The 22,660-nt window shown below is 46.0% G+C and overlaps 2 long non-coding RNA genes across 3 annotated transcripts in view; one reads left to right on the top strand and one right to left on the bottom strand.

The window, feature by feature from the left end:
- The window catches only part of LOC136326832 (uncharacterized), a 67,564-nt gene extending 59,063 nt beyond the window's left edge, over positions 1 to 8,501 (bottom strand). For both annotated transcript variants that reach the window (XR_010729527.1, XR_010729526.1), the window contains exons 1-2: positions 8,369 to 8,501; positions 1,350 to 1,646 (exon numbers count right to left, since the gene is read on the bottom strand). This is a non-coding gene — a long non-coding RNA (uncharacterized lncRNA). The remainder of the gene's footprint in view (positions 1 to 1,349; positions 1,647 to 8,368) is intronic.
- Positions 8,502 to 8,572: 71 nt separating this feature from the next.
- On the top strand, positions 8,573 to 22,422 carry LOC136326833 (uncharacterized). Its single transcript, XR_010729528.1, has 3 exons — positions 8,573 to 9,592; positions 17,685 to 17,772; positions 18,434 to 22,422. It is a non-coding gene; the product is annotated as an uncharacterized lncRNA (long non-coding RNA).
- The last annotated feature ends 238 nt before the right edge of the window (positions 22,423 to 22,660 follow it).

Consider the following 22,660-nt stretch of genomic DNA (forward strand, 5'->3'; position numbering starts at 1 on the left):
TCACAAACAAGCCGCTGATGATCCCACATAGCTTATTGCCTTTCTCCAATCCAGACAACAGCGGCCTCCAAAGCATCTAGTGTTTGTAGGATTTCTTGGTCAATTTGTGCTCAAGATTGAAGTTCAGAAGTAGCATTCTGAAGATACTGGTTAACACGCTAGGCAGTCTGAACTGATTGGGAGAGCTACTGCAGCAGTAGCAATAATGGAGGCAATTAGGATTCCCAAAAACCATTTTACCTGCACCTTCTCAGGAACCCAAGTGACCTGCTCCAAGGAAGAATTACTCATCCATGGTGGGGCAAGGTTAACTGGAACCCAGGCCTGTGAGCACTGGCAGAGTATATACAAGTGGGTGACGTTGAGGGTAGTAACATGGTGGTAGATACAAGGAGTAATCCAAGTAATGTTATGAAAAAATGTGGTATTAAAATGTTCCCTATGTCGCCCCACGACAGAGGTGAAGTTGAGAGTGGTAATATTGGAGGGTTAGATGTCATTAGAAAAATGTAAGGTTGGGAAGTACGTATTATAACTTGAGCGATGCTATCATTAGTTCCCTATGTAGAGAAACTGTATTGTCTATGCCGTAAGATTCTAGAGGAGAAAGGTAGTGTGGCCCTCCATGTATATCTTTTCAGGGGAGAAAAGATTGACTTTCCTAGGTGAATGTGAAGGAGCCTCAAGAAGGGCCCTGCAAAACCAGGTTTCATAAAGGAGACCCCTTAATATAAGCACAACGCATACTCCAACAGCCCCTGAGGTCCAATTTTCCAGGGTTCTATTAACAACTAAGGAAAATGTGGAAAAACTCGTGGAATGACACATTGTCCAACTCATATCCATAGCATCTTTGAAAGAAAGCCAAGGATGGCGACAGACAGGAATGAGGTTTGGAGTGATGTGGGGAACCGTGAACGCTAACCACTTGAACAAACATTTGGTAGTGAGTTGCCCCTCATCTCTCTGTTAAGTTATGATAAATGTAGTTCATATACCATCCTGGGGGAGAAGGAAAACATTGCTAAGAAGAACTTCCATTACTGGGAGAGGAGAGATTCTATACACATAGAGGAAGCTCCTCTGAGAGGAAAACACCACCTTGGGGTACCTTACAGCACCCACTACGATAGTGTTTTTGACTACAAGTTACCTCCACAATGGCAGAGAGGCCCTGGCTGGGGAAGCCATGGAGCCCCTGTAACATGGGAGTCACTGGGAGAAACAGGAGGTTCAGGGTCTTCCCAGGTAATAACAGCAAAGATAGAAGGATCTAGAATATAAGCCTAGGAAGTTAAAGGCTGAGGTGAACTTACTGGAAATATAGAGCAAAAGAGTAAAAGTTTTACCTTTGCTGCCTGGGATTCCAGGGTAATAACCGAAACCATAGAGAGAAAGAGGGTTTCCGGGGTGGCAGGAGTCCCGGTGTTCTGCAGTATCGTCTGGGCCTGGTTGGTCAGGTTCTTCAAACTGCCCCACGTCAGTCTGGGGCAGCTGTTCTGCTTCTTCTTCTTCGGGGGCGCTTTCATGTTTGGTGGAGTGCTTTTCTCAGGTACCAGCAACTGAGTATCAGGTTGGGGGTCCCCGCTGGGTTGATGGCAACTCATGGTAAGGTTTTACCTATCAGGCAGGAACCCACACAGGACCTGTAGGTGACAAAATAGCAGCAAATCCTTTCCCCTAAGTAAGCAACTCAATGGGCCCCTTCCAATCAGAACCTGAAAGAGGGTCCCAATACAAACTAATGGTTTCGGTTTGTCCAAAGGAGGAGAGAAATGTTTTCCAGCTGCGACAGTCCCTACGGAAGAAGCATTTAAAAAATTCTAAGTAAACAAAGTCTTATGTACTTGTTCTTGAGGAGTTAACTTCTCTTCCTAGCTCCCTCTTTTTTGTTTTAATAGGTGATGTTTTAAGACGACTGTGAGCCTGTTCGACAATGGCCTGACCTGGGGTGCATAATGGTCCACTGACAACAAATGTGTTAGAAGGGTCATGCAGTATAGACAGGGCCATTCTCTGTTTTAATTGCTCGAGGGCGGCCCATGATTGCTATGGTGGCAAGTAAATGTTTGCACACATGCCGCACTGCCTCTCCACCTTGGCAGGTGACATACAAAAATCCTGAGTAACTGTCAATAGTTACATGTAGATACTTTAATTTGCCAAACAGTGGGTGACGTGTCATGTCAATTTGACACAAATTATTAGGTGCAAACCCTCAAGGGTTAACTCCTGCGGGCCTGGGATAGCAAAATGTTGACAGTTGGGACAAGCTCTAATGTCACAAGCTTGACTGAGAGGGTGACAAAATTCCCTCTACTGTACGAGGTCCTTGATGACAAATAAACTGATGAGATTGAAATGCTTGAGCGAGGGCTTCAAGGAACATAGCAAGAGTAACTTCTTGAGAGTTTCCTTCCCTTAAAGAGCCAGGAAGAACTGAATAAGATCTAATGTGAACAATAAATAGGAATGTCTTTAGACAGTAATGAGGTTTAAGTTACTGGAACAGGGTAGAAAGTTGTCAGTCTGACGTCTGATGGATAAGAACCGTCTCTATTACCTGGACTGTGTGGACAACATATGCAGAATCTGTAACAATGTTTAGTGGCTGATCAGGAAATAATTTAAGGGCCTCAGCTGCTAGATCTGTACTCTGGGTGCTGGTATGACCCAAGATGATAAAATGTTGCTATTGATCGTTAGCCTTTCATGTAACTACACCCATTCTTCTTTTTCAGGAACCATCAACAAAGACAGTAAAAAGCTTCTGAAAATGGAGATCCAGAAATTACCTGTAGGCCCTGGCTGGTTGACTCAGCAGTAGAGCATCGGCCCTGCGTGTGGATGTCCCGAGGTAGATTCCCAGTCAGGGCAGACAAGAGAAGTGACCATACGCTTCTCCACCCCTCCCCCTCCTCTCTCTCTCTTTTCCCCTCCCCTCTCCCAGCCATGGCTCAGATGAAACATGTTGGCTCCGGGCACTGAGGATGACTCCACGGCTTCACTTCAGGTACTAAAATAGCTCAGTTGCTAGCAACGGCCCCAGATGGGCAGAGCATCGCCTCATAAGGGGCTTGCCAGGTGGATCCTGGGCTGGGCGCAGGCAGAAGTCTGTCTCTCTGCCTCCCTGCTTATCACTTAAGAAAATAAAAAAGAAATTACCCGTATTGGTAATTTTTTACTAAATTGAAAGGCAAAGTGAAACTCTAGCTTCTCTAACCCTGGGATAATGATGTCAGGATCTCATCCCAAAAGCTGTTGACAGCATATTCTGCTTTGTGAGAGCAAAGAAAAACGTTGTTCTAATTGTGTATATAACTTTTTTCTGGGATGATGTGACTCAAAGATCCATTCAATGGTTCCTAATTGTGGAACAAACTGACACAGCAGCCCAGTATGTCTATGAGGAATATTTAAAATGATTAAATGAATGGGAGCTCTGTTTTTAATGCTAGTTAACTATCACTGAGATAACTGAGCTGTTTATTGTAATTCTGCCCAGGCTTCTGCAGAAAGGTGCTGAGAGGAATCAAGGGTGGGATCACCCTGCTGAGAATTAAAGAGCATGTATGTGGGGACCCCTAAAGAGGAAGGTAGCAAATTGATGACCTAGTAATCTTCTAGAGCTCATTAAATGTTACAATTTCAGGGACACGAAGTTCAACAGCCCATGGGTAAGCAGGCAATGAGGATATAACCTAGATACTGCCAGAGTTCTTTTGTCTGGATTTTTTCAGGTGCAATAATTAGTCCTGCATTTTTGAAATTATTAAAAGAGATGTTGTAGTATAAGATTCAATTGTTGTGGGTTGGGATGAGCATTCAGAATATCATCCCTGTAATGATAAATTAATGCCTCAGGATATTCAGACCTTGTACATGTAAGGGTCTTGGCTACAAAAGTTTAACAAATGGTAGGAATATTAATCATTCCCTAACCAAGGACTTTCCAATGACACCGTGCCATGGGAGCTTGAAAATTTACACTGGGTAGGGAAAAAGCAAATTTCTTGTCATCAGGGTGGAGCAGAACTGTGAAAATACAATCCTTCAAATCAAGGACCATGAAGGAGAATTCCTGAGGTATCACAGCTGGATTAGGAATTCCGGGCTGCTAGGCTCCCATAAGAACTACTCTAGCATTCGGCTTTCTGAGGTCATGTAGGAGCCTGCATTTGCCAGACTTTTTGGGAATGCAAAATCAGAGGTATTACAAGGACTCATAGAAGGTTCCATTCTTCTTGCTTCTAACAGCTCCTGAACAAGCTTTTGAGTCTGAATTAACCTTTCCCCTTTTAATGGCCACTGCTCCACCCAAACAGAGGGACCCAGTATCCAATGTAGTCTGAGCGGTTCAGTGGCAGTGGCAGCAAGGACAAATTTGGAGAAGTGCACAAATGGACATCCCATTGTTGTAAACAGATCTCGGCCCCACAGGGTTGTAGGGAGATCTACAATGCAGGGGCATATGGTCGCAGGCTGGCGTCTGGGCCTGTACACAACATGGGATATTTGCTCTGTCGGGGATTCTGAGTACCTCCTAAGCCAGTGACTGTGGTTATGGAGGGTGACGACTCCCAATCTTTATTCCAGTCTTTAGTGGCTATGATGGTGACATCAGCCCCAGAATCTACTAGCCCTGAAACAGCCTTGCTGTTAATCTAAACAGTAAGGTAGGGTCTTCGAGTGGTCATTCATGTTGCCCAAAAAGCCTCTGTACTGCCAATACCTCCTGTTCCCCTTTCATAGCCTGAGTTCCTGGAACAGTGTACGGAAACAAAACAATCTGTGCAGGACAAACGCCCTTTGAGATGCTCTGACAGTCAGAGCTAGTAAGCATGATTAATTAGTCCCTTATAATCAGAATCTACTAATCCAGAGAGACCCTGAATCCCCCAATTGGTGTAACTAGATCTTCCAGAATGAGGCCTGCAGTACCAGGTGTAAGAGCCCCCAAACCGTGGTGGGGACAACTTGTAATGCGCCAGTTTCATTCAATAGAACATCTGCTAATGAAGGTCTAACCCTGTACTGCCGGGGGACCAGGGCAGCCCAGAGGCCTATATAATCCCTAGGAGTGGGAGAAGGGGGGTAGGAAGCAGAAGGGGAGTCCCCTATGGGAGTCCCTGATTCAGGGATGGAGTGTTTGCCGCCCCACCTAATTCCCTTGAGCTTCTGGGGCTTGAGAGCTGGCGCCCCTCTTTCCAGTTCCCGACAGGTACTTTCCTTTCAGATCTAATTTGGACTGACAGTGATTGGCCCACTGAAAACCCTTTTGACAACAGGTGCATTTTTTTCTTTGGTTTGATGTCTGTTGATTTAGTGAATTTGCAATATTTTTGGAAATGACTCTCTTTTCCACAGCTGTAACAGGTCTGGGGTCTAAGAGCAGCGGCTAATACTTGGGCCCTATGAATCTCGGTGCCAATGTTCAGACAGGCCGCAATCAGTTGAGCAGTATCAGGGTTTTGTCCCATTAAGGGAAGCAGTACTTTCTGACAATCGGCATTAGCATTCTCATCGGCTAATTGTAGGGCAAGAAACGGAGCAGCTTCAGAATTATCCACCTGCAGAGATAGCATTTTGCAGGCAGTTAATAAAGTCTGTGTAAGGTCCAGTAGCTCCTTGTCGGATGGTGGAAAAATATACAGTGGGTACCTTGGTATGTGGGATCCTTCCTCAACCCTATAGGCGGACTGTTAGATCGAGGGAAAGCCACTCGGTTCATCTACCATTGTGCTTGCCCAGTACATATCACTAGGTACCGGCCCTAGTTAACAGCAATTCCAATAGGAATGCCAAAATTTTGTATGGACAATTGCTGAGCGGCAGCCCAATATTCTTGAAACCGAACACTAAATTGTGCAATTGTTAAAGAGTTTGTTTTTGTTTTTAAGTAAGAGGCAGGGATGCAGAGAGACAGACTCCACATGTACCCGACTGCGATGAACCCAGCAAGCCCCCTACCTGGGATGCTCTGCCCATCTGGGGTTGCTGCTCTGTTGCTTGGCAACAGAGGTATCTCAGCGCCTGAGGTGAGGCCATGGAGCCATCCTTAGTGCCCAGGGCCAACCCACTTGAACCATTCGAGCCATGGCTGTGGGGGTGGGGGAAGAGAGAGAAAGAGGGGGGGAGGTATGGATGGAGAGCAGATGTTCACCTCTCCTGTGTGCCCTGACTAGGAATGGAACCTGGGACCAGATGCTTTACTGCCGAGCCAACCGGCCAGGGTCAAGACAGGTCTTACTATAGCTCTCCAGTCCCATGGGGTCATCTTATAACCTGTACTGATGGTTTTAACATGTCCTCAGTAAGGAGCTCTGCAACCCATTTTCAGTTATACTTTGGCAAAACTTCTTGTAGACTTGAAAGGGAGACTCTCACGTCCAGCAGTTGTCCTGAGGTTCCAATAACGGGAGAAGGCTCTGCAATTTCATCTTCCTTTCAAGTCCTTCCCAAAAAGCAGGACTACACTTTCGTAACAGGTTGGAGGCAAAGAGACTGCAGTCTTGCTCAGACAGACTGCTCAGGTATCAGTGGAAACAAATAACAGAAAGAGGCTCCTGTGGGGGGGGCAGTTAGGGAGGGGGAAGGAACATGTTGACTCCTCAAGTTAATTTCATGCTTGTTGCGTCCTGTTTTGCTGTTTTCAGCATTTAACCTGTTGTTTTCAGTAGGAACATCAGAGATACCCCCAGCACCAGGCTTTTGCCCCAAGGATTCTCTGGCCAGGAGCAGATTATCAACTGTATTCCCTACAGAACACGAATACAAATGGTGAACAAAGGCAAGGGTCCTGATAGGGGCCTTTTAGAATTGCTGTCAACTGGCCAGCCCTCTAAAACCACGTCACCAGAATTTGGAGGGAATGTGTACGGAAAAAGCCCAGATTATAAATGCTGAGCATGGAGCCTGGATGCCTCAGGAATGTCCCTCGACCTCAGATACTCTGCAGTAACTCAGCTCCCTGTGTTCATAGGTAACTAAGGTGGCCAAAGTCAATGAGGCAGCCCCAGCCAAAAGAGGAAGTGAAGCAACAGCCTCCATACCCACCTAGGCCTCACCTCCCCAGGACCCACTCACCTACACTCTTTACAACATGTAACATCACCTCTGGTACCGTAGTGTCCCGTGTTCAGTGCCGGGACTGATCTGGTATCAGGTGTGGTGCGGAGGAAAGCTCTGTGAGTGTCCTTTCCAAGCGCCAGGACAAGACACGGGGACATGGTTCTGTAACCACAGCCAATCCCATATAGCGGTACTGAGTTTCTAAAGGCCAGAACAGCAGCCAAAAGGAGGTGATGGCTTCTGCTGCCGTAGGCTGAGTGCATTGGACGAGTGGCCATTACATACCTTCCAGGCATTTGGTAGATACCTACCATTCCAGTAGGCAGCACAAGTAATTTACTGTGAGTGCTGGAATCATAATCCCTGGGACAGAGGACCAGATACCCAGGAAAAGCCCCTGGCTCAAAAGGGCATCTCTGCTCCTCCACACTTATTCACCATCTGAGGCTCTGCACGCACCAGTCAGGCTGTCCAGTGTCTAACTGCCCTGCTCTGAGCAAGTGCCTAGATTTGGCTGGCGGGCAGCTGGTGGGGCTGGCAGGGCACTCTAAGATCTCAGACTGAATGGGGACTGGGTCAAGGGAAGAATGGGTGCAGGGTTGGGGTGAAGAGATGAGGTGGGGACAGCAGAGGTGAAAGGATACGGAGATCCCGTTTTAAATAAGATTGGGTGACAGTGGTAGGAACTGGGACAGCATGAGCTGGAGGCCGTTTAACCAAGACTTATGGATGGAGAAAATCCTCAGGATGGTTGGAGATGGAAAGGAAGTAGATAATAAGCTAAGAAGTTAGGGTTGAGTCTGTGAGGATATGAAGCTACATACTTGTAAGACCTGGGACAGGGCTGTGGTTAGAGGTATCAAGAAGAAAGGGGTGAACTCAATACGCATCTACTTTAGTGGTGGGTCCTGAATGAGAGTGGGATAGAGGTGGGTGTTTAGGATGAGCAGACCTTGGGGAGCTGACCACGGGGTGTGGGAGACTGGGATAAGAGAGGTAATCTGGAAAAAGGCAAACCAGAATGGTGGGTCTCAAGCAAATTTGCGTAGGGCCTTAGGAATGTCAAGCCGGTTGAAGGCTGAGGATGAGATGTGTTAGCGGGAGTCGGAGGGATGTGGCCGAGATTGGGGTTGCAACTGCTTTAGAGTGGGGTAAAGGGTGAGGCTGCATTTACGTAAGACCAGTGATTCAAGAGTGAGGTTAGGAGACTATTAGGAATCATGGCGCAGGCCTATCGCCCGTTCGCGTCTCGGCCCACCGTCCCTCCGCTGCCTCCAGGCCCGGACCCCTAACTCACCAAAAGGAGCGAGGAGTGCACCGGACGTACTCCCTCCCGGCCACCGCAGCCCCAGAAGCTCGGAAAGATCCCTACGGCCTTCTAGTTACTGACGACAACAAGCTGCGCCCAGCGCCCCCGACACCATCACGCAAGCTCGGCCCCGCCCTGCCCCCGGCCGCGCAGCCTATCACGGGGCTCGGAGGAGCGCGGGGGCGGGGCGGGGCGGGGCCGGGCCGGGCTGCGCTCCTAGACGACGGGGTTCCCAGCTCCCGAATGGATTAGGGAGTCTCAGGATCCGTTACCAGAGCGGGTAGCGGAAAGCCGCGGCCCACGTCCGGCCCTCATTGCCCGCTGCGTCTGCGTCAGACTACATTCTGGTGTCGAGGCTCGCGACCTCGCCTGGCCCCAGCAACCGCCTGCGTCGCTGTGCGGCTGTTCTGCCTCCGGCGAAGGTTGTCCACTTGTGGAACGGGACACTAACGCCTACCGTGTTTTTAGCCTACGCCGTGGCGTGGCCGCAGCCCCCGGGCAGAGCTCAGGTCCAGGTTGGAGCTCCCTGTAGGCTCTCAGGGAAAACACATGTTTTGACCACTGCTTACACCAAAAGGAAGCGCCCTGAGGATCTTTGGGCATTTGGCAACCCGCCCCATCAGCAGGGAAACACTAAGCTCCAGTGGCTGTGCAGATCAATTTGATTTCCATCGTGGAAGTGACAGTTCTCTTTCAAATGGACTCAAACAAAAATAGCAGAGGCTGTACCACGGTGCTTCAGACGCAGAGGGACTCAGGAATTGGTCAGCTGGGACCCAAGTGTGAGCAGAGATGCGGAGGTCCCGCCGGAGGCAGGTCCAGGGGTCCTTGTGGGTGACCTCAGGGCTGGCTGAGGAACGGGCCAGTTCTTGGAAGCTACAATGATCACTGCCCGGGACTCCTGTGCTCCATCGGCCTTTGCGGGAAGCGTCCCTCATATCTCTTCGGAGGTGGAGGTTCCCGTGCCCGTTTCCACTTATAAAATCAACTGTTGGGCCCTGGCTCCCTTGGAGTAATTCTCTCTCCAGGAATGAAAACCGCCCCCCCCCACCCCGGTTTTAGGCTAGAATGCTCACTCAGTGCCTTCACTACAGTTAATGGTTGAACAGGAAAATTTACACTTAGTAAAATGAGAATCTCTGCCCTGATCTAGGAGATGAGGGGTCAGGGATTTAACATTCATGGAAAACAGAAGTTTCTACTGTTTGCCAGGTAAGAACCATGATGTCCTTACCAATCACCTGGAAGGTAGGTGCCTTTGTTATCCCCATTAGTGTGGATAAGAAAACAGCCTTGAGAGAACTTGGAGTCCCAAGGCCGCACAACTAATCCATGGTAGAATCAGGATTCTCACCCAGTTCTTTCTGATTCTAGTTGGAAAGGTGGCATAGTTTCCTCAGTAACAGAGCAAGTGAGCTTTGGAGCCAGGAATGCTTAGGTTTGAATCCCAGCTCTATACCATGCTATTTTCTCGGCCTGGGGCAACCCAGTAAGTGTGGGGCTAAAACTACAGTATCTGTAGTTTTCATAGGTCACTGAATTTGATGTTCAGATCAGGAAAGAGAAGTCAAGTCTCACCACCCACGGCCCCTTAGCCTCAGGAAGAGGGGTCAGAGTGTGTGAATGCAGGGAAGTTCCACAATGTCCCTGAGCCCCAGTTCCTCCTCTGTAAATTGGGGAAAATATCAGCTGATGTGAGGATTAAATAAGGTAATATCCTCAGGACAGTTTTTGGTCTGTTGCAAGCACTTGAAGATGACTAGCTAGTATCGTTACAGTTCTGGCAATTCTCTCCTTTCCAGGCCAGTCAGTCCCTGCCTTTAGCTGCTCTTCTGAGCACTGGAGTGAGATCCTATCTTGTTTGAACCCCAGAGATATCGTTCCTGGCCATCTGATCAGAATCATCACACTGGTATTGATGCAATAATTTCTTACAATACTGGAATAACTAGTATTCTTCTGAGTTTTCTTGTCGGAAGCTGGTCCTTCCCACATTCTTTTTTTAAAAATGGATTTAAGGCCCTGGCAGGTTGGCTCAGTGGTAGAGCGTCGGCCAGGTGTGTGGAAGTTCTGGATTCGATTCCCAACCAGGGCACACAGTAGAAGCACCCATCTGCTTCTCTACCTTTCCTCCGCTTCTTCCTCTCTATATCTCTCTTTCCCTCCCTCAGTGAAGGCTCCATTGGAGGAAAGTTGGCCCAGGCGCTGAGGATTGCTCTATGACATCCACCTCAGGAGCTAGAATGGCTCTGGCCACAATGGAGCAACACCCCAGATGGGCAGAGCATCGTGTCCTGGTGGGCGTGCCGGGTGGATCCATGTTGGGTGCATGCAGGAGTCTGACTGCCTCCCTGCTTCTAACTTCAGAAAAATACAAAAAAAAATGGATTTAACTTTTTATTATTTGTCAATCATACCTCTATAAAGCTAGAAAAAGGATCACATAATAATGAACTTTTAAAAAACCAGACTTTATTGTACACATAGTTCAATAAAAGTTGCAGGTAGCCTGAGGATTGGGCTCCCTTGGTGGCAGTCTCACGTGCTGTGACTCACTTGACTCGTAAGCAGCTGAGTCTGAAGCAGGAACTCTTGACACTGAGAATTCACCACGCAGCCTGGGGAAAGAGCAAGGCCAAGGCTTCTACTCTTGAATAGAACAATTAAACTATTTGTTATTTCCTCATTTTAGACAAGCATTCTAAAATTTCTCCATTTACATTTTGTAAAACAGCTCGTCCTCAGCAGCTGTATCCTTGTCACACAGCTTCTGTGCCATGTTCTTTATGTGTGTGGCACTGACAGGTCTGTACAGATCCCTAAGCCAAAGCGGCTGCCTTCTCCAGAGGACGTCTTCCTAGGAAACAGACAGGGAAAGAGGAACTCTGCGTATCCCCTGTTTGTTCCGCCACAGTACTTCCTCCTCAGTTTACCTCCATATTGCGATCCGGTGAGCATCTCTCCTGCTGGAGAATTGGACAAAAGCCCCTTGGAGGAAAATGCATACCGACAGTTAGTCATTTATGTCATTTCCTGTCCAGCTTGGTCTTATGAAGATTAAATGAGTACCTGGGTCCATACCCACAAGCAAAATCACCACAGATCTGGGACCTTGAAACTGCCTTGCATGGTGGGCTTCCAGAAGTTCTTTGTTTAAAATGTGCCCACAGTGTCCCTGGGGAGACCTCTGTATGTGGTCTGGCATGGAGAACAGGCAGGGTTTTCAGCCCCACTCACCTGCCTTTGGCCAAGAGCCTCATGCAGCACAAAGAAGTGCACAGCCACCCCGGGCAGAGGCAGACTACTCTCTCCAGAAGCATTTTACATCCATCCCCTGTGGACTTAGCCTTCCATGCATCATTCACTGGGGAGAAGGTGCTTTTATTTTCCTAGCTGCTTTATCCTGTAGTTAAATCACTCTAACTAAATCCCCAAGTCCAGCTAGCAAAGTTATGTCGCTTGCTGACTTCCATACTGCAGGCTGTCACTGATGAGTGAGTTGTGAAATCAGTTTAAAGCTCAGACCCAGCACTAAAATACAAAATACCCTTTTTTAATACAAACAGAATAGAAAAAAATCACAGTGCATAATAATTTTGAGAACTACTTATGTCTGTGTGGTGTGTGTGTACTGAGCTGTGACATAAAATGTAGCTCACAGCCCAAGCACAGCACAGTCAATGGAAAAGTCCCCAACTGGAAAAGAGCCATCTTCTGACACTAGCAGTGTCACCAGGGGACAAGATATTTCCCCTTTCACCTTCTCCCTTTCCTTATTATTAAAGGGAAAGACAAACTACTATCTAAGGCAGTGGTTTTCAAAGTGTGCGCCAGGGCGCACTGGTGCACCCTAGAAGATTTCCAGGTGCGCCCTATGGTATTCCAGAGAAATATGTGCCTGTCGGGGACTAAAAAACCAACAGGGTTTTTGGAGTTTAGATTTTTAGGGGACAGAGGTGTGGGGAATTGGCTGTAAGCTGACAGTCTGCCCAACCCCCCACCTCACTTGCCTGATTAGGTTGTAAAAGGCTGTTAAATTGTGGTGCTGGATTGTTTACACTACCCCCCATATTCCCCAGAAAGGTGAGGCAAGTTTCTTCTATCCTTTGGTGTAAAGTTGATATGTATAGTGGGGGTTTTCTGCACTCAACACAATTAAGAGTAAAAAGAGAGGAATTCATCAATGTATTGATGAGGAAATGAGAGTTTGCCTGTCAAATATATGCCCAAACATTGAAGAAATCGCTAGGACACATCAGGCTCATGTTTCTCATAAACACAAGAATGAAAAAACTTAACACATTTGCACCAGGACCTGCTGAATTTACTAAATCTTACTAAGAATGTATCTAGATATATAAAAAGGTAACTTTTTTGTCATTTTTAAAAATTTTAACCCCTTTTTTACAAATTCTAAAAAGCATAACTCAGAAAATGTAACGTAAAAATGTCTTTTAATGTCAGAGTAAATTTAATTTTGTTGCATTTATTTCATTTAATTACTATAAAAGCACGCTTGGACTTTATATTTTTTTCTTTAATATTTGACTTAATTGTTATAACATGTCTCAGAAATTTGTATATAGTGCGCCTACAATTATTTGTAGGATTTTAAATGTACCCCGACTTCAAAAAGTTTGAGAACCACTGGTCTAAGGTCTCCCCCAGTATATATTCTATGAGGTTTGGATGAGGGAATAGAGAGAACAGGGGCCTAAAGACCTTTCCCTCTACACCATTTTATGAAAGGACTAGTGACACCAGATGCACCAGTGCCAATCCCGTTCTATCCCAGTTTTGGCTAGGGAGCTAATTTTACAAAATCCAGGCAAAGCCAGGTCCTGAAAGTTTAGAAACACAAAGGCCCGGGAACTGATATCGGATGATGTGTGGGGTTGAGGGTTTTCAAATGTTATTTTCTTTTTGTGCAAGATGCAAAGGGCGAGGAGTCAGGTTTATGAATGAACTTAGGCCAGTTGTTTCATCCTTCAGAGACTCAGTTTTGTCATCAATAAAATGGGAACAAAATAACCCCCAGACTGTGGTCAGCTGTACAGAGGTGAATGTGTGTGAATGCTCTCTAAACTGCAGGTGTGGTAAGTGTGTCTTCACAGTAATAACTACTCCAGCATTGCAGTTGGAATTTGTGTATTCTATTTATCATGTAAAAGGAGAAAGCCAAGTGCAGAGTGTGGGCGGCTTTGGTTCTAAAGAAATTACTTGTTGTAATGGCTGCTGGTTGTCATTGGACATTCGAGGAATTCTTGCCCCAAAGTTCATCTCAATCCTGCCTTCCGGGACATAAACTGTATCTGTCCCTCAGTCTTGAAGTCTTTGCCTCTGCCAGTTCCCTAATTCCTCTGCTTGGAATGCCTTCCTCTCTCTTCTTAGCCATTTTTGATCCAGCCTTGAGTGTTACAAATGGTAGCCTCAGGCTATCAGAGACGTTTTGTTTGGTCTGCACTTTGACAGGTAATGTTTTGAGGTGTTGGCAGATGACTCCAGTGTCCCCATGAGTCTCCTTGACCTTGACCACAGCCTCAATTTATTGCAACTGCATGAGGGAGTGAAGCACCTCCTTTGTGCACTCAAACCTGCCTCCATGGCTTGACTTGTTTCTTTGTTTTTTGGAGTAAAAGTTGCTGTTGGTTATGTCACCCATGTTTGGCACAGTCCCTGCTAAGGGTGGGCTGGAGGGTCAGTGCTGTACAAGAGGCTGCTGCGTGATGCTCTGTGTGGCTGTCCTCAGCACCATCTCACCAGTTGGCTGTGGCTTCTGGCGGCTGACTCCTTGTGCCAGGGGAAGGGGACAGTTAGGGTGGGCTGACAACAGCACTGGTGAACTCCAAGGGGTGTCCCTGGGTGCAGGGTGAAGTCCAGGGACCGGAAGCACTCAGGACTGTAGACCCAGTAGGCTCCATTGAGTGGGGCTCGTGCCGCATCCTGGAGCTGGCATCAACACGGTGGGGGGCAGTGGTTCCCCTCTATGTGTTCTGTTCTGGTCACTGAAAGGCAACAGGGTTTGGAACGGGGGGGCCTATGTCTTACTGGCTCTGGGGACTGGGGGTGAAGTTCAGCTAGTTCTGTAGGTCATAATTCCAACACTGTCTCGCTCTGAATCAAAGTGTGGGCAGGACTGCATTCTTCTCTAGAGGCTCCGGGGAGAATCTATTTCTCACCTTTTCCAGCTTCTGGAGGCGCCTGCGTTCCTTGGCTCGTGCTCCTTTCTCCATCTTCACAGCCAGCAAACATCGCATGTCTCTGACCCTCTTTCAATCATCACAGCTCTCTCTTAATGCTTTCTTTTTTTACTTTTATTAGCATTTATTTTATGCTGAATTTACTCCCAGGCTCTAAGTTTTGTTTGTTCAGTTTCTTCTGGGATATCTTTTTCTGTGCAAACTACTCTTGGGTTTAGGAACAGTCTGCTTTTTCAGTACAAGTCATCTCACGGTGGCAGGAGAGCTCATGTAAGGGGAAGTCCCCCGTGAGCTCTGTTGGTTCTGCTTCCGATCTTGGGAGCTTTGTTCGCCTGGATGTGCTCAAAGACCAGAGACTCTACATCTAAACCCTTAAGTTCTGCATTTTTAAGCATGTACACAAAAAGTTCAGCATTCCGTTGGGCCGCTGACCCGGCATTCATCCTCACTCGCTGGCCTGGGCACACCTATCAACCTTTACCATGTAATGACAAAATAGCATACATTACTTCTATAAAGTGACATTTTTCAGATACTTGGTGGCTTTTCAGATATGCATACCGTTGACGGCCTGGGCAGTTTCACAAGTTTCTTAAAGTGAACACAAAGCTTTAAACTTCTTGATTTGCATGATTTTGTGAGGTTTTCTGAGTCAAGTGAGAAACAAACCATTCTCAGAGGTCACCTCAGACTGTTTACAGGATGAAGAAGTTCCTCTGGTTCTAAAATTCCACTTTAGAAATGGCCAGCCTGGCCTTGGCCTGGTGGCATGGTGGATAAAGATCGACCCGGTGGGCCAGCAGTCACAGTCTGACCCAGGTCCGGGCACATATGAGTGCACAACTAAATGGAACAACTAAGTGAAACAACCAGTTGATTCTCTCTCTCTTCCTCTGCCCCCCCCAATTAATGAGAAAATTAAAAAAAACACTTCCAGAATAATATTTACCTTGAGCTTCCTTCTTTACCTTCCTTTGATGTTCTTCTATGACAATAAATCTGTTTTGAAAGAAAACAACATCATGATTATTCATCACAGTGGCCACTATCTCTAAATCTTTATTGGTTCCCCTGTAAGTGAGATGGTGAGTTTTTGAGGACAGACGTTCTGTTTAATAGTCCCTAGCTTAGGTCTGGCATGCAGCTGGCAATGTCTTTCATTGGCTGTTTTAGAGAGCAGTCAGCAGGTAATCCCTAATAAAAACTCTTACAAGTAGGGAAAGAAAAGTACCTGCCAGAAACTCACACAGCAGCTTTGTTTTAAGGTCCAGAACAAGAGTAGGATGCCTGTTATTCCTGTTACTATTCATCACTGTTGAGGAGGTCCTTGTCAATTTCATAAGAAAAACCAAGTATTGGAAAGAAAGAGACAAGGACAAATTGACAAAATGCCTCATCTTTCTTTCTTTTAGCACCATGACTGTCCACTATAAAACACAACACAGCCTGGTCCACGTCCTCAAAAAGCTTGTCATCTCAGTGGGGAGAGGAAATAATGAAACCACATGAATAGATACAAAGGCAAGGTTAAATGACATAGAAATTAATTGCAATATAAGAGTTTCTGGAACTTCCCAAAGAGCAAAGGCCATGTGCCACCTGGAGATGTAGAGGGATATGGCCCTCTGTCTGGGCAATGGCCAACGACTTTCTTCCCAGAGGCCTTGGCAAGCTGACCCATGCTAGTCCCCATCCTCCTAGGCTGAGATCAGACTCTCCTCTTACCAAGAGAGAACTCACTTCTTCCTATTGAGAAAGTCTCACCTTATCCATACCACAGGATCAGTCGAAAATCAAAATGCCAGATCATGACCTGACAATGAGAATTACATCTGTTCCACAGGCAGCATCTGTATCTACACGGGCAGGGAAATACATCCAGTAGAGGGAGACCACCGTGGCACACTAGAGCAGTCCGAAGGCTACTAGGTCTGAGAGACCAGGAAGCCATTTGGTCCCTACACATCTCTGCTCTGCGCTGCCATGTGTTAACCTTGGTATTTCTCTCTTGCAGAGCCACCTTTTAAAAAATTGTTCACCAAACAGTGGTACCATGAGATATGAATTTAATTTGTTCTGTAACCGAGCTCGTAAGTCAGTCAACTTGTATATCAAACTGCCGATACTGGACCTGTGCGCCAACATGCCAACTAGTGGCAGCTTCACGAATCACAACTCGTATCTTGGAATTTTGCTCGGATCTTGAACAAAATTATGGACCGAGTCGCAACTCGTATCTTAAAAAATTTGTATGTTGGTCTGTTCGTATCTCAAGGTACCACTGTATTTTTAAGTTCTCAGGGGAGGGGAATGCCTCACCATTGTCCCCCCCCCCCCATGGTGACAAATCCCAGAGAAGGATGAGGACCAGGGGGCCTGGAGTACTCAGGGAAGGCTTTACGAGGAAAGGTGAACTTGAGCTCGCTTTTGAGGGGTTCATAGGACCTCCGCAGTCAGAGCCCAGTGAGGGGGTTTTAGATGGGCAAAGGTGCAAACAGAAGTAGGAGTGGGCATGGTGTGCGAGGTTATGGTGAGGGGAGCTTTGGTTGGAATGGAGGCTGCTATGACCGCTGAAAAGGGCAGGAAGGTAAATTAGGTTGCATTAGTAGGGTAGAGTCAGGATAGTCAGCCTCTTTTTTTTAATTTTATTTATTGATTTTTAGAGAGAGAGAAATGAGAGAGAGAGAGAGAGAGAGAGAGAAGGGGGAGGAGCAGGAAGCATCAACTCCCATATGTGCCTTGACCAGGCAAGCCCAAGGTTTCGAACCGGCAACCTCAGTGTTCCAGGTCGACGCTTTATCCCACTGCGCCACCACAGGTCAGGCAAGATAGTTGGCTTCTTAAATCACTCTTTTAATGTTAGCACCTGCCTGTTGGGAAAATTAAACCATTATATAACTGGACAAAAGGGACACAGACAAATGCCAGGAACAGCTATTCTTAAATATGATGTGCAGTAGAGAGGCTGGATGCAGGATTTAGGTGGCAGTGTTTTCACTGAACTATTTACACTGTGCCTTGCACACTGGGGAAGAAAGCTGCTAAGTCAATCTAATGAAATGATGACATCACACTTTGACTCTTAGCTATGTCCTTTCTGCCAGGGCAACGGAGCTCCACGAGGGTGGACATTCTGTACCTCTCCTCATTGCAGCCAACAAGGAAAGCAACCAGGTAGAAAGAGAGTGACTGGTGAGTTTATCAACTGCCATCCTTCATTTTGAGTTGAAGAAATTTTTTATAATGTCAACTCTGGCCTATTAAACTTAACTTCTCAAAATAGTCTAGTGGCTTGTTATCTTGATTCCAACTCCACAGAGATCTCTGGGAGTGGGCTTCCTTTAAAAATTCCTGAAATATAGTTTGTAATAAAAGAACAAAGCATATGTTAGGCCTCATGAGTAAAGAGGAATATCAAGGAGGAGTAGGTGGAAAAGTGGTTTTGATTTTCAGTTTGTGGGTTCTGAATCTATTCTAAAGGCAGAATATATTTTGGAAACCTGAATTAACTGTTGTCTTACCACAATGAGACGGAAAATTATAATCAAAATCATTGCTACTATAGTCATAGGTATAGCCAAGATGAGTCTGTTGTTATAGCCATATCCTGGAACAACTTCTGTGAGCTAAAAAAATAAAGAACAATTAAAAAAAAACACCCCAAAGAGATGGAAAGGATAAAAACTATTCTTAAGCCTATTCTAAAGACTAGCAAACTATTCTTAACTACTATGCTAAAACATGATACTTCTATGTGAGTAGCTTATAGGTTCTTAAAGAACATACCAAAAACGTGTTATGTGATCTTAGCAATAGCATTTCCTTATACAATTTATTTATCTCGTGTGTTTAGTCCCCTTCTCATCTACCCTAGGAACAGTCTACCTTCATTCTCGAAATGCACAGAGTGGAAGATGACTGTCTTCGTCAAAGTCACATGGCCAAGACAAGACACAGACGAGGCGCCCTGGTCTTCCTGCCCGGTGCTTTCGTGGCCTGTCCCACTCTGACTAAACGTCCAGGGCCTGTGTTTCGGGAGCTCTCCTCACCTCACTGGACTCCTGCTCTTCCTGTTCACTCTGAACATCTGTCCTCTGGCCGATATTTTCCCACTGACTTGTATCCCTCTGTGCCTTGGGAACCACGACTCCTTGCTGCTCCCTGAGAAGCTCCATCGGGCCTGTAACAGAAAACAGTTTCCTCAGTTTATTTTGGTTACTTGAATTGTAACATTCAGGTTTAAGAGAGGGCTCCCTGTTGTTTTTCACCCGACTCAGGGCATATCTCCACCTTGGCCGTTGGAAAAGGGAGTTTCATAAATGGTAATAACGTTGATTCTATGTCTTAGATCCCCCTCCAAGAAATACGGCGACACGTATGCTAGTGCACTAATCACATCACTCTGTCATTAGAGTCGAGCTGCTCACTCAGGGAGAAGGCTGAGTCCCAGTGGCCACTGTCTGAGGACACCGTATCTGGCTTCACGGTCAGCTTGGCGCCGGCTCTTCTCTCCCGGACCCGCACTGCTTCCACCAGTGAGCCCTCTATGCTCTCTACAGACCGTTCATCATCTGCCAGAAAAGAAGACATCGCTTTTAGTAATGAAAGAACTTATGGGACAGCTTTTTATCAGTCCCCAGCCATAGATCCCAGGCAAATAAATCAGGAAACAGTAAGTAAACACTTGAGAGCCATTTAGCAAGGAGAAAAATAAACTCCAACTTAAACCTATGATTGGCAACACAACAAAAGGAGAAAAAGGTCTCTTTTGAATAGTGGTTACTTATTCAGGACATTCCACAGCGTGTATTACAGTACCTATATTTAGGATTATTCCGTTGGTCCCCAAGGGCTAATTTCCGGGGACTGAGCAAAAGCCAAGGCTGGAAGACTGCACTCAGTCAGACTCTTTGCAGACCTAGTGTGACTCCTCACGTTCACGTACCGCATCCTGTCCTGCCTCAGATGCAGACGGAGCATGAGGCTTCCTCTCTTCATCTCTTCAGCATGCTCGTGTTCTGCTACCATCACAGATGACCACGATGAACACCCACTGCCAACAGGTCCTCATCTGAACACGCCCTTCTGTGCCTACCACCCATTTCTCAGCTTGGTCCCTACTGCCACATACACCAGCCCCATAACAGAAGGCTCTATACAGAAAAACCCCTATGTCCACCCTTGCTCTTTGCTCAAATCATCTGGGATATAGGTAAAGAGATTTGACAGGCTTGTGTGCCAATGTGGAACATTTGATACACCTATGGAATAATAATACTTGGTCCTAAAATGCAGAGGGAAAAAGCAACTTTTGTCAGATGCCTACTTTGCTTTAATTTAATGTCATTAATTTTTTTTATTTATTGACTTTTAGAGAGAGGAAAGGAGAGGGGGTGAGAGTGATAGGGAGGGAGGTAAGGGGAGTGAGGGACAGAGGGAGAGAGAGAGAGAGAGAGAAACATTGATTTGTTGTTCTACACACTTATGTATTTATTGGTTGGCTCTTGCGTGTGCCCTGACAGGGGATCGGACCTGCAACATTGAGGTATTGGGACAACAATCTAACCAACTGAGCTACCTGGCCAGGGCCTCTTGTCATTTCTTGTGTTTTCAGCTTTACTTGGGGAGCCATCCAAAATTTCTGACAATATGAAGGTCAAGTGTATATTTGTGAAGCTTGGTTTCTTTTTCTTTTTTTATTTTTCTTACGTGAGAGCGGGGAGGCAGAGAGACAGACTCCCATATATGCCCTGACCTAGATCCACCTGGCAAGCCCTCTAGGGGGTGATGCTCTGCCCATCTGGGGCTATTGCTCTGTTGCTCAGCAATTGAGCTATTTTAGTGCCTGAGGTGAGACCATGGAGCCATCCTCAGCGCCTGGGGCCAACTTACTCCAACTGTTCCGTGGCTGTCGGAAGGGAAGAGAGAAAGGGAGAGAGAAGGGAGAAGAGGAAGGGTGGATAAGTAAATGGTCACTTCTGCTGTGTGCCCTGACTGGGAATTGAACTCAGGACATCCACATGCCAGGCTGATGCTCTGCCACTGAGCCAACCAGCCAGGGCCAGCTGGGTTTCTTTTCTGGAAGAAGTGAAAAGTATTGCTGGGGTGGTGAGGGTCAGAGAAGGAGGCCAGCCAGGGTCCTGAAGAAGGTGCCGCATGGGTGGCACAGCCCCGAACTAGAAGCAGGAGCCCCGGGCAGTAGGTGGCAGTACTTAACACTTTCTGATCTTGTTTTTACTTACCTGTAAACATAGCAAAGCATTATTTATGATGTGCCCTGGTCCCTGACAGAGACCCATATTCAAGCTATCTGAGCATGAAAGCACACTTTGAAAGTTATCAAGTTGGTGCCGATAAACCTAATATGTAGAAAAATACTTAAAAGCACCTGAGTGTTTGAAGGCTAGAAAACCCTGAGCTTCACAGCAGGTTCAGAGTTGGATAGCCTACGAACACAAGAGCCTCCCGTCCACCAGAAAGGCTGGAGAGTAGCTTCTGGTGACTGAACCAGAAACTCCTAGGTTCCAAATAAAGTGTTCATGAAACAGCATCAATTGTACTCTTTTAATAAAATTGCAAAAACAAAATAAAAAAATATTTATACTTGTCCTGTAAGGCAAAGGGCAATGGAAACCTAGTGCATACAAAACCAGTTGACAATCTGTGACCCACTAATGAGTAAGTTCTCGTTTGGAAGCAAATCACCAAGCCGAGAGCACAGCACACACTATGTGGCCATGAATGTTACTTCCCTTCCCCTTCCATTTCTTTCCCTTGTTCCTTAATCTGAGTTTTAGCAAGGGAGTGGTTCTTAGAAATGTAGGGAGTTGAATTCTGAATGAATAAATAAAAATAAAGCAGTTACATTATTTGTTTAAAAAATCATCATCATTGATTAGAAATAAAAATTAAAACGTAAACTAAAAATTAAAAAAAAAATCATCAATGGGCATTCAGACTCACCACAAGGTGTGTTTGCCAGACATTCAGGGTCACAGTTCAGTGTGACTGTCTTGCTGACAGCCTCAATTTTATCTTTAAATTGGCAGAGGCAGCAGACCAAACGGCTAGGTAAGATCCTATAAAATGGAAACACAGAGAATTAAATTTGTGGTCACGAAGTTAGTTGAGTAGGTAGAAGAGGCGCGGGGCAGGGTACCACAGGGCTGTGCAAAAACAGCTGCTGGGACATATCGCCTGACAGCTTGGTAGGGCTCAGTTGGCCATTTGCTCCTCTTGAATATTGTAAATATTAATAAATAGAGAGTAGGACAGAAGTGTCCAGCAGCAGGGAAAGAATGTCAGTGGGTATGGTACACCTAGAATAAAGGTGATAGGGATTAGAACTGGGTGACACTGATCTGTAGTTTAATTCAGAAGTCTCACTTCTGAAGTCCCAACCCAAAAGTCTCAGGGCTGAGAGTACACAGAAAGAGAGAAGACTTATAAGCAGTGGTGGGATTCAAATACTTGAACAATTGGTTCTCTGCCCTAATGACTGTTTTAAGTATAAAAAACAGTATGCCGAAAGGTAGTTTATTATTTCATGCATTTAATACTTAAATAAGAACAATAAAACAGGTACACAAAACTAGATTATGTTATAAGGAAGAGTTTTAAAATATTAATGAAAAATGTTAAATAATACCTGACCAAAAAAACAAACAATAAAACTGTCATTTAAAATATTTCCATATTGCTTCTTGATTGGTGTCCCCACTTGCAATTATTTTCACCTATGGATGGAATGAACACTACTAGGGGTGCTTAGAATACGCTGTTGCACAGATGAAAGTTAAAAAAACAAGAACTACATGATTCCATACATTGGTGGAACATAAAAACGAGACTAAGAGACATGGACAAGAGTGTGGTGGTTACCAGGGGTGGGGGGAGGGAGGACGTGAGAGGGAAGGAGGGAGAGGGTTAGGGGGAGGGGGAGGGGCACAAAGAAAACTAGATAGAGGGTGACGGAGGACAATCTGACTCTAGGCGATGGGTATGCAACATAATTGAATGACAAGATAACCTAGACATGTTTTCTTTGAATATATGTACCCTGATTTATTAATGTCACCCC

The sequence above is a fragment of the Saccopteryx bilineata genome, chromosome 2 (genome assembly GCF_036850765.1).
Source record: "Saccopteryx bilineata isolate mSacBil1 chromosome 2, mSacBil1_pri_phased_curated, whole genome shotgun sequence".
Classification (NCBI taxonomy): domain Eukaryota; kingdom Metazoa; phylum Chordata; class Mammalia; order Chiroptera; family Emballonuridae; genus Saccopteryx; species Saccopteryx bilineata.